Source organism: Alligator mississippiensis, chromosome 1 (assembly GCF_030867095.1).
Source record: "Alligator mississippiensis isolate rAllMis1 chromosome 1, rAllMis1, whole genome shotgun sequence".
Classification (NCBI taxonomy): domain Eukaryota; kingdom Metazoa; phylum Chordata; order Crocodylia; family Alligatoridae; genus Alligator; species Alligator mississippiensis.
The window spans coordinates 210783979-210794757 of NC_081824.1; positions in this window are offsets into that span (position 1 = coordinate 210783979).

A 10779-nucleotide genomic window follows, 5' to 3' on the forward strand; every position below is an offset into this window, starting at 1 on the left:
CCCCAGCATACTCAAACATAATCTCATTGCACACAAGGGGATTTTTTGCAGGGTCAGGCTTGCATATTAGAGCTGACAACCAGCAATAACCACTGTTTTTCCCAGTACATGTCTGAGTATATGGACCAAATCATTGGACCAAAAGTTCAGTAGTTTTAAATGAATGTAGGGACTGACCCAAACTCCACCAAAGTCAGTGAAAAAAAGCTATTTGTGTTTGCAAAAAGCTGAGGCTGAGACATGACCCTGAATTGCACTCAGTCTATATGTAAAGCAGAGACAGTATAGCCACTACAGAACAGATGCTGGACAACAACTTGTAATGACTTGTACATTATATTGTATTACATTTGTTACTTAATGTATACATTTGCAAAACACAAAGACAGCCAAAACATTGTGGAGTAATTTTCTCATTCCTATACACCATGCAGGAATCTCAGGGAACTCTTATAGTACAATCTACAATAGCCTAAAATAAAAGCTGATCTTTTCTGTTAGTTTTACACAAACTAATCTGAATGTGTAAAAGCAAACCTATGCAGCTTGTATCCTGTACATTGGATCTCTTATTCATAGGGCAAGTTTAGACTAGGAATTCTTCCCCTGAAGTTTGGGTGGTGTCCCTCTGTGGTACAGATTCACACCCTATTCACAAACACATCCTTAGGACCATACAAGAAGTGTACAGACCATATAAGAAGCATGCACGTGCTGTGTTTAGAATGTATATACAGTTTGGGTATAAAACGGTGGAAATGCTGTCTTTCCAGTTTGCTGATGGGCTGTACTGAAAGTGGGGGTCATCAAGAGGAGGTTGGATAGATATCTGGCTGGGGTATTATGATCCCAGCCCAGGGCAGGGGGTCAGACTTGATGATCTGTTCAGGTCCCTTCCGACCCTAGAAACTATGAAACTATGCATCAGTATAGTGAAGAAGACCTTCTGACAGGGCGCATTAACAATATTGCCCTCTCACAATACTGTCAATGTTTGGCTGCTTACTCTCTCATTCAGAAGCTGGGAGCATGTGGAGACCTCCCGTAATTTGAACACCTCCTGTGCTTCAGTTTTCTCTTTCTTCCCTTTGCCTTCCATATCTCTTGGGATTTCTCTCCATAGAATTTTTGTGGCAGTTTATTTTTTCTACCTACAGTAGCTTTACCCATGGATGAGGGACTCATCTGGTGAGTTGATGTCATCGTGTTTTAATAACCCACTGTACCTTAGATGAATAACATGGCCCCATGTGAGGGTTGATTTTAACTCAATATTACTCTTATTTAGCTGAACCTATTGTTTATGGTGGTAACTTGGATCCAAGCTAAAGTTTTGCGTGCTGTTTACATAAAGTGTTAGGCTGGAGCTTGCAATTGGTCTGTCATTCCTTTCAGTTGTGCAGGGGAGGTGAGCGTCTGCTCACGGTGAAGGTATGAAAAGACACTAACTACCCAGTTCCTCGGTTTGATTTTGCTCAGTTGTAGCTGAAAATGCCAATCCCCAAATACCCCCCTGTTGAGATGGCTGCAGCCACTCTGTAGTAGGGCATGCTCTGGACAACCCTCAGGATAACCTCTGCTCTACCCAACATTAGCAAAGGACTCTCTGATTGAGCTCATCTTACAACTTGTTTGTGAGGCTTCAGACCATCAGGTCCTCTCTACATGCTTGACACTTGGTATTTTAGTTTAGAAATGCTTTCAGCATCCCAGAAATGTAACATTTCATATCCAATCCTGGTACGTCTAGGCCACTGGCAGTGAGAGATGACACTCAGAATGCACCTCTCTTTGAACTCCTTAGAGCTTTATTGACAGGAAAACATCTCTGCTTTTATAGAAGTCAGTGCAGTAAGTGCCCTGCTAACCTGGACTTGCTATATCTGTGGGAAAAAAAAACCTTTTTTAAAATGGAGACACAACATAAGTGCAGGAATTTTAACTCCTGTGTTTACTTTTGTTTTAAACCCAGCTCAAAACAGAATTAGTATGTCACCTATATCTAAGTGCTGCATATCTTGCTCACCCAAACCCATTGTGCCTCTCAGGAAAAGAATAAGAATAATAAAAAAAGTCTTACTGGTAAAACTTATGTTCAGGCTGCCAGTAATGCTCCCCACCAAATGTAATGAGACCACCTGCTTAGCTGGATCCTTGATTTACTAAGCTTTTGCCTGTGGCACTGCTATATTTTGTTAGCAATATTAATTCACCCCTTCCATGAGAGGGTTGGGGCAGTGGCAGGTTGTCTAATAGTGTAACTTTTTTTAATACTAATAGACATTTATAAAACTGCCACATGCCCTCAGCCTTCCAGCTGAAGCATAAGATGCTTGCTAGCCTTGTGAAACGCATGATATAAAACTTGGGATGTTTTGGTTACAGCATATCTCATTTATTTTTGCTGTCATCACCCTCACTGGTATATAATACCTGCTGCATGCAAAGTGAAATATTGCAGATGTTTTCAAAATAATATTGGGCTGCGGAGAAACCAAAAGGTCTCTTGTGCTTAAGGTCTGGTTATTTTCAATTCAAAACAACTAGACAACAAAGTTTCAGTATGTGTGTATTTTAAAAGGCCTGAATTCCTCAGTGCTGATTCACGCTCATGTTGCCCACCCAAAAACTTACCACTCAAAACTTTGTAAAAGAATCTATCCTTTTTAATACCCTCAGGACTGAAGAATGAAGAGCACAAAGATAAAACTAGTTATAACTATTCATTAGTTTTTGGTACTTCAGATAATTTGTACAATGGCTGCAGGGGTTTAATTGAATCACTTTTCCCACCTTGTCTTAATTTTAATTATGCGGCAATCATTTTTACCAACCTGTGCAAAGGAGCCACATGAAAATGTGACATATGACAATATACATTTACCTAAGCTCTAGAACTACTCTGACCTACAGGCAATTAGCTACTGCCTCCAGCACTCAAACAGCCAATTAAAGAGTTAACAAAATGCCCTCCAAATCACCTACATGTTCAGGTTTTTGGACTGCCAAGAACATTACACTTCAACTGATATAATTTTTGACTGACTGATTTACTAAGACAATATCGGCTAAAATTCTAGAGCCATGCCTGTAAAACTGAAGAATCAGATTTTATGAAGTGCTTTCATTGTCATTAAAGACGATCCCACCTTAGCCCTTTGCCTAACAAGACAATCTCGCACCAGTCATTACAAGATGTGATCCCAGCTTGTCATCAGGGAAAAAACTGGCTTGCTAGGTCAATGAGGACTGCACCAAGTTCATCTCAAGGATGTAAGACATCTATCAGAGTGGTTACAAGCCAGGAACTAAAAAAGGGGAGGGGAAGTGAACCCCACAGGGCCAATTTTTAAAGACATGACTACTCAATTTTTACTAGTAGCCTGTTTCTGAATTTCTGAGATGTAAGAATGAGGTAATAGAAATGCAGATGTGTATCAAGTAGATGACTTCCAGCATATGAGGTAGCTTTTGCTTTTTGACAACAGTTCATTAAGATACCGAAACATTTCAGAAGCAACCCCAAGAAAATAATTTCAAATGAATGTGGTCTCTCACAGAACTAATGTGCATTCAAGATACTACAAACTTCATCTACAATGAGAGGAAGGTGAGGTCTGCTGATCTAGCCAGGAAATCCTGAGTTCAAATCCAACTTCTGACAATAACTCAGGCTGTGGTCTCATAATCTCTCTTCCTCTTTTCCACATCTGGCAGATGGGGATAACAGTATTCCCTTACATACATTACTGGGATGCCAAGGGACTTGACATTCATAAAGTTCTTTTGAGATGAATGAATGGTCTATGATCAACTGCCAATGTCTGGAATGTTGGCAAGTCCACCCTTATTTAGCAGTGCTCTGTGTTTAAGTGCTGCTTGGCAAGGTGATTTCATCGAGCCTGGGTCTCGTAGATAGAGGTCATTTCCTAAACCTGTCATCACTCTCTTGCATGAAGAGTCTAGCTAGTAAGAGAAGCTGTTGGATCAGAACCACACAGACAGAACTGAGATTCATAGGGCCAGATTCTCAACTAGTAGTATTGACTGGGAATGTTTTAGTCACGCCAATGAAGCTAAGCCAGTTGGCACCACTCAAAGGTGGCCAGTATTTTATTAATTGCCAAAAATTTGGGGGACATGCATGGAGGGTGGGGGAAGAGGACACGTCCTGTATTGCTTTTGTTGGTCTTAAAGAATCGAATTCGGTCCAAGGCACACCCTGTGAAATCCTATTGACTTCAGTTGGTTTGTGCAGTGTGTAAATCAGGGTACAATCTGACATGCATTCCAACTTGAGGGGTGTTTCTTGTGACTATGGAATCTGAATTTTAAAGGCCCCAGAAGCACAAAGCACACAAAGTTGGGAATACATTTAGAAACGAAGGCCAAGGCTCAGTGATTCTGAATAGTAAATCTTCTTTACCCTCTGTAGTTTCATTACTAAGACAAGGCCCATAGGGTATCTTGGCCTAACAGGTTGACCATAAAATTATGGTGTAACAAGAAGTGAATGACATCACAGAAATAAATGAATTGGACATTCCAGTGACTCAAGGCTACCTGTCTTCTCTGCTACCACGTGAGAGACCAGTGTCTGGCAGTAGCAACCTCAGTTTTCCTGTTTTCCAGGTCAGCAAATGCAGGGAGCATCGTGGAGGTGACACTCTTAGCCACAGAAGGCTAGAAATCAATTTGTGCAGCACTAAGGGCACTTAATAAAAGAAACAAAGGAGCATCACTTTCTCTGTAGAAAAATCAAAGGACTAGATAGGGAAAGCAGATAGCCAGGGTTGGCCAGGTAGGCAAACTAAAGCCCATCTGCATTCCTAGACTGACTTTCTGCATAGTCCAGTGAAGGAAAAGAAGAGAAAGCTACTGATTTGATGCCTGGGGCTTCCTTGATTTCGAAAGTGAATGTGGAAACAAAAATAATAACGGAGAGCAGGGATCCCATAGGGTTGTTTATGTATTTGTGATGGCTTGCATACAAATGCATATGATTATGTAGAAGTGTGTCTGTGTGTAATGTAGCATTAACGCTAACTCTCATGGCTTTATGGGTTGGTATATTTAAAAAAGGGGGGGAAGAAAATCAAGCTAGATTTTTTCCCTTCTCAAATATGATGCAGTTTACAGATGCTTGGTCCTTTTTTAGGAATAATTCTAAATGCATCATTCAAATATCCTTTGAGCTGAATACATGATATGCATATCATGAATACAGATAATCACAGCACAATCTTTTGTGGAAGTTCTGAAAATAGTATTGGAAAGAGCTGACCATGAGTTTCCATCTGAGGATCTGCATTTGGTTAACATAAGTGAATGGAGTTGGTTCACACATCTCATATTTAATAGGAGTTATCCCACAACTCTGAAACACCAGCCTGGAAGTGTTGAATCATTTGTTGTCAACACTTGAGTGACAGATCCAAGCAGTCATTTATTCTGTGACTGATATCAAGGAAAGCACCTAGGTCTACTGAACTAAATTATACATTGGGAATTCTGTTTAACTGAAAAGCTCCTGTTTTGAAGCCTACTGTAGTCAAGCTTCAGTCAGACACTGGACCAAGGGAAGATCAGCCTCAGTGAAAGAAAGATATAAGTTACTTTTTGGCCTTCCTGGCCTTCTTCCACCAGCCACCCTAGCACTGATATTTATGCCTTAGGAACTGCAGATTTCTGCCATGGATTATTAAAATAGTTTGGAACTATTTCTGCTTTAGTATTATTACACTCAGTTTTTACCCCAGTCCCTTTGTGCAGTAAGAAAAAGGAAGGTGGCAAACAACTACATCACAGGGGGTTGGAAGAAAATGCATGTAGTTGAACATATGGAACATATGTATAAGCATCTTTTACTTCCATGTATTCCCGGGGGGGGGGGGGGGATGTTCAATATGTTACCTAGTAGGGAGTCCATATCCACTACAAAGGTTTCCATGGTTCATTGTCTGGTGGAAGCCAAAGATAAGGAAAAAGTAGAAGGCAGTCAAGAACACTTGAAAAAGTAGGCTGTCTAGGAAACTGACAACAAATAATGTAAAAATTCTGCCCAGACTATGTGAACAACTTCCAAAACTGAGTTTAGAAAGGTTGCAAAATTGGGTGAAATGTCAAGTGATTCTGACCTGCATTTCGGGTTTTGAATGAAATCAGAAATGTAGTGTGCTTCTGATTTGGGGTTTTATTACAAGGGCGCTAATCTAATCTAGACTTTCCTCTATGGCTGTGGGTTTCATTTGTCCTCTCACAATCCAATTATCATGTTTATCTATGGATTCTCCATTTACTGTTCCTCTTTTGTTTCTGAACACTAGGGATGCTTCATTTGAAGAATTACAGAGAGAAAATAGCAGACTGAGAATCTCAATATGACTGCTTAGTACTTTGGAAGAGCCTGTATGCTGACTGCAAAGACTCAAATCCATGATAGCATACAGGACCTGTAGAAATTCCATTTACAGGTATAATTTCTAATTTCTGTTTCCCATGGTTTGAATTTTTCAGTAGAACAGGTACAAATATAAATCACAATTTCTGGGTCCATTGGTCTGGTACAAATCCACTAAATCAATGGTGTTAGAAACATAGGGCTAGAAGGGACGTCAAGGGTCATCTGTTTCAACACCCTACACAGCTGCAGGCTGTGCTAACTTCTAAATCTTTCCTGACAGATACCTATCCAACTTCTTCTTAGAAAGTTCTAGTGAAGGGAACTTCTTCCAGTGTCACAATTGTTCCTAGAGGTAGGAAGCTTTTCCTGAGATTTAATCTATAGCTGCTTTTATTGGAATTTAAACCCATAACCTTGTGCCTCACACTCTATGGCAAAAAAAGAACAGTTCTCCCACTTTTGGCAGCCTTTCAAATATTTGAAAACTGCTACCCTGTCCCCCCTCAACCTCCTTTTCTCCAGACTAAACATACCTAGTCCTCTCAGTCTTCCCTTGCACAGCTTGCATTGCACTCCTTTGTCACTTACCTTTGGATCCTTTCCAGTTTCTCTACAACCCTCTGAAAGTGCAGTGACGAGAACTGAACACAGTATTTGAGCTGAGGTCTAACCTATGTTAAGTGCAGTGATACTACTAGAGCAATACCTCTCGTGTTGTCTGTACAAAACTTCTGTTATTGCAGCCCAAATCTGCAATAGTGGGAGGTGGGGAGTGGGGGTTGTCCAGCATCATACTGCAAACTCATGTTGAGTTTGTGATCTGCCATAACCCCTGTTGTCTTTTCAACAGAGCTACTGTCCAGCCAATTATCCCTTATTCTGTATGTGTGTGTTTGGTATCTTTACCCTAAAACTGGCATCTTTCATTTGTCCTGCCTGAATTTCATTTTGTTGATTATAGCCCAAGAGCCTTTTGAATTTTAATCCTTCTAAGTGGGCACGTCTACATGTGCCCTTGACTCTACATTTTGTACTGCACAGTCATTTAGTACTTGCTAAAGGTAAAGTACTAAATGATTTTACAGTACCTGCTGGTACTGCACAATCCCAACAGTACACAGTTACTTTTAGACACTATGGTGACATAGTGTTGGTGTCACGGTTTGTGTTCGCCAAAGCTACGTGGCTGCAGTGAAGACCTACATAGCTATAGCTCATCAATATGGCAACACAGTGTCTCATGTAGATGCACCCAGTGTGTGCACTTAGTTTGCACCTCGTTTTGTGTCATCCGCACACCTGGTCAGTCAGCTGTCTATTTCTGCCCCCACCTCATTGATAATAACATTAAACAGCATGGACTCAATTCTGGTTCTGTCCATTGATTCCACTGGTCTTTGGAACAGGCTTCATATTCTGATTTTGAAGAGACAATTGTGCCAGCTCTGCAGGCACAGGACCCCCACATATGCCCCTACATGGATTATCCAAATTAATAGGCTTTAACTGGGGGACAGAACAGCTACCACAGGTAGAAGCAGGGAGAAAGTAGAATTTTGGGACCTTCCCACTCAATGTACCAGCCAGCTGAAAAGAGCAAACACAGTCGGGGAAGAGGATGTATCATGCAGCATACCCTTCCTTGTACAAAAGGCAATTCTAAGACACAATTCTTTCTCTGGTCCATTCCTGGGACTATGTGCTATCTATGTGCTTCCCTTTACTTGAGGGTTGTGGGAATTTCACACTCCGGCCCATACTGTTTTGTGCTTTTTGCACTTTGTGGCTTTTGACACCAAGTACTGTTTGCCTTACTCTGTTTCTTAAAATATACCAGATTGGATGATAATCCTACTATTCTATATTGACTGTGAAGACAAGGGTCTTAAGTCTTCCATTGCTAATGCTTGTGAAGTCAAGAGAGTTGGGCCAAATTTACCCTGGTGTGAGAAATGATTTTCCCACATTGATGGATATTCAAAGTGGCCTAAACTGGCTGAAAAGTGAGGCCTTTAAAAATAACAATAGGCTTAAATAATTAAAAATAAAATAATTATTTTTAGGGAAAAGAATGACCTAAACCAGCAAGTGGTTCTTTACTTCCTTATACTGTTACGCATCATTAGCACTTTAAACTTTTATGTAGGTTTCCCATCTCCCTTCCCCGAAAGGAATGAATTTAAAATCTAGTATGGGACTTTTCTAGGAAGTTAAGAAATCCTAGCATGGAAATAAGTCCACCATTTCCTTTCATTGCATTTTAGAGGCAGTAGACCTAATGGGTCCTCTCTTTCTTCAGGAAAGCCGGGATTAAAGGGTGCCTGTGCATGTACATTGAGGCTGCTCCAACGCACTGTAATTACAGCAGGTGATAATTACCACACTCCAGTAGACTTCAGCGTCATATGTATCAGTGTCCCCATGCTGAAAAATGGTGATGGGAGCACTTTAACTAAAGCTCGTCAAACGAGCTTTAATTAAAGCACCCCCACCACCATTTTTTAGCTCAGGGACACTGATACACATAACACTCCAGGCACTTTTTAAATAAGTGGCTCTTGGAGCCACTGTGTTTAAAGTGCCCACCCCCTCTTCACCTCCCAGAGCATGTGTATAAATGCCCAAAGAGGCCAGGTCAATAGTATGTAACTTCAAGAACAGAATGGGAACACAAGATTTCCTTATTAGCATATTAATATACCAAACATCATTTAAATAAGGTAGGGACAATTGCCTTTTCCATCCTCCTTTCCAAAAGTGCTGTGTCTTTAGAGCTTGTTACAAATCTATGTGTTACCTGAAATCTCATAAAATAGAACAAGTAGAACATTAGGATTTACTGACCACTGTAAAGATTTCTCTTCAGATTCAAAAGCAAGGTTTTTACAGGACAAAGGCATGACAGTAAAGCCTCAAACCAGGATTACAGAAGGAGAAGATATACTGAACTTTCTAGCAGAAATGCAAATCTCATTGACCTGCAAATGTTTTATAATGTAGATAACTGTTATTCATAGACACTGTATAGAACCTGCATGGTCAGCCATTCTGCACTGTCCCTCAATCCCAGTTAAGGAACAGAGTGCTCAATTCCCCTTATTCTTTTTTTAAGAAACATGTTCATGTTAAGGAACAATAATCTGGGCCAAATTAGCACAATATCCCATACATCACTGATTCCCATAAATCCATCCACCTCTTTATGCCCTCTCACCCCTGCTTCTCCACTCAAGATCCCGCTGACTCTTTTTCAAAGAAAAAGTTGACAGGAACTACTATAACTACTATAACCTCCCTGCTTCCTCTTTTTTCTCATTCCTTCATCCAAAATCCATTCTCCATAGTCTCTGTCTGTCAAGTACATTATTTGATCTCTGTCTGTAATACATGGGCTGACATTTGCCCATACCCTTCTGGTTACTAGCTGGGCATATGCACATGTGCACTTTAATGTGCAGTAGCCTATTTTAGTGCTCATTAAAGCATCATGTAAAAAAAGTGCATTTATGCTAATGCGCAGTAAAATAGGCTACTGTGCTTTTAGATGTCATAGATTTCATAGACATTAGGGCAGAAGGGACCTCGGAAGATCATCGAGTCCAGCCCCTGCCCCAGGGGCAGGAAGTCAGCAGGGGTCATAGGATCCCAGCAAGATAAGCATCCAATTTTCTCTTGAGGTCGTTCAAAGTAGGTGCTTGAACCACCTCACTTAAAAACCCTCACACTCATTACTGCGCATTAAGGCAGCCTAAGGCACATTTGTTTAATGCCTCAGGGTTCCTATACATGACTGTGGAGCATACTCTGATGTGTTATAACTTAATTAATCGATTCTGCTGGAGTGTGGTAATTACTGCACTCCAACAGCCTCACATGTCTTGTGTATTGGGAACCCTGCACTTCAAAATGGCAGCAGGGGCATTTGAACTAAAGCTCATTTGAGAGCTTAAGTTCAAGTGCCCCTGCTGCCATTTTTAAGCATGGGGATGCTGACACACAAGACACCGTGATGCTTTAATCAGAGCAGCTCTTGGAGCCACTCTAATTAAAGCACCGCCCCCTCCTCCACTGTTGAAGCACATGTAAAAGTGCCCTCACATTGAAGTTACTAAATTTAATCTGCCTTAGGAAAAGCACCTTAATTTATGTGTAGATGCACCCACTGAATAGTAGTACTATCCCTTACTCTCACCTAATCCACTGCTCCCTAACTTATCCCTTATCTTTCCTCTGGTTAACTCCAACCAAATGTAGCCATCTTTACTCAGTCCTCAGAAGCCGCCTTACCATAGACTACCCTATTTCCTTCTCAGATTCTTCTCTCATCTCTTAAACAACTGAATGCACTGCCTGTAACCACCTTATTAAGATTCTGT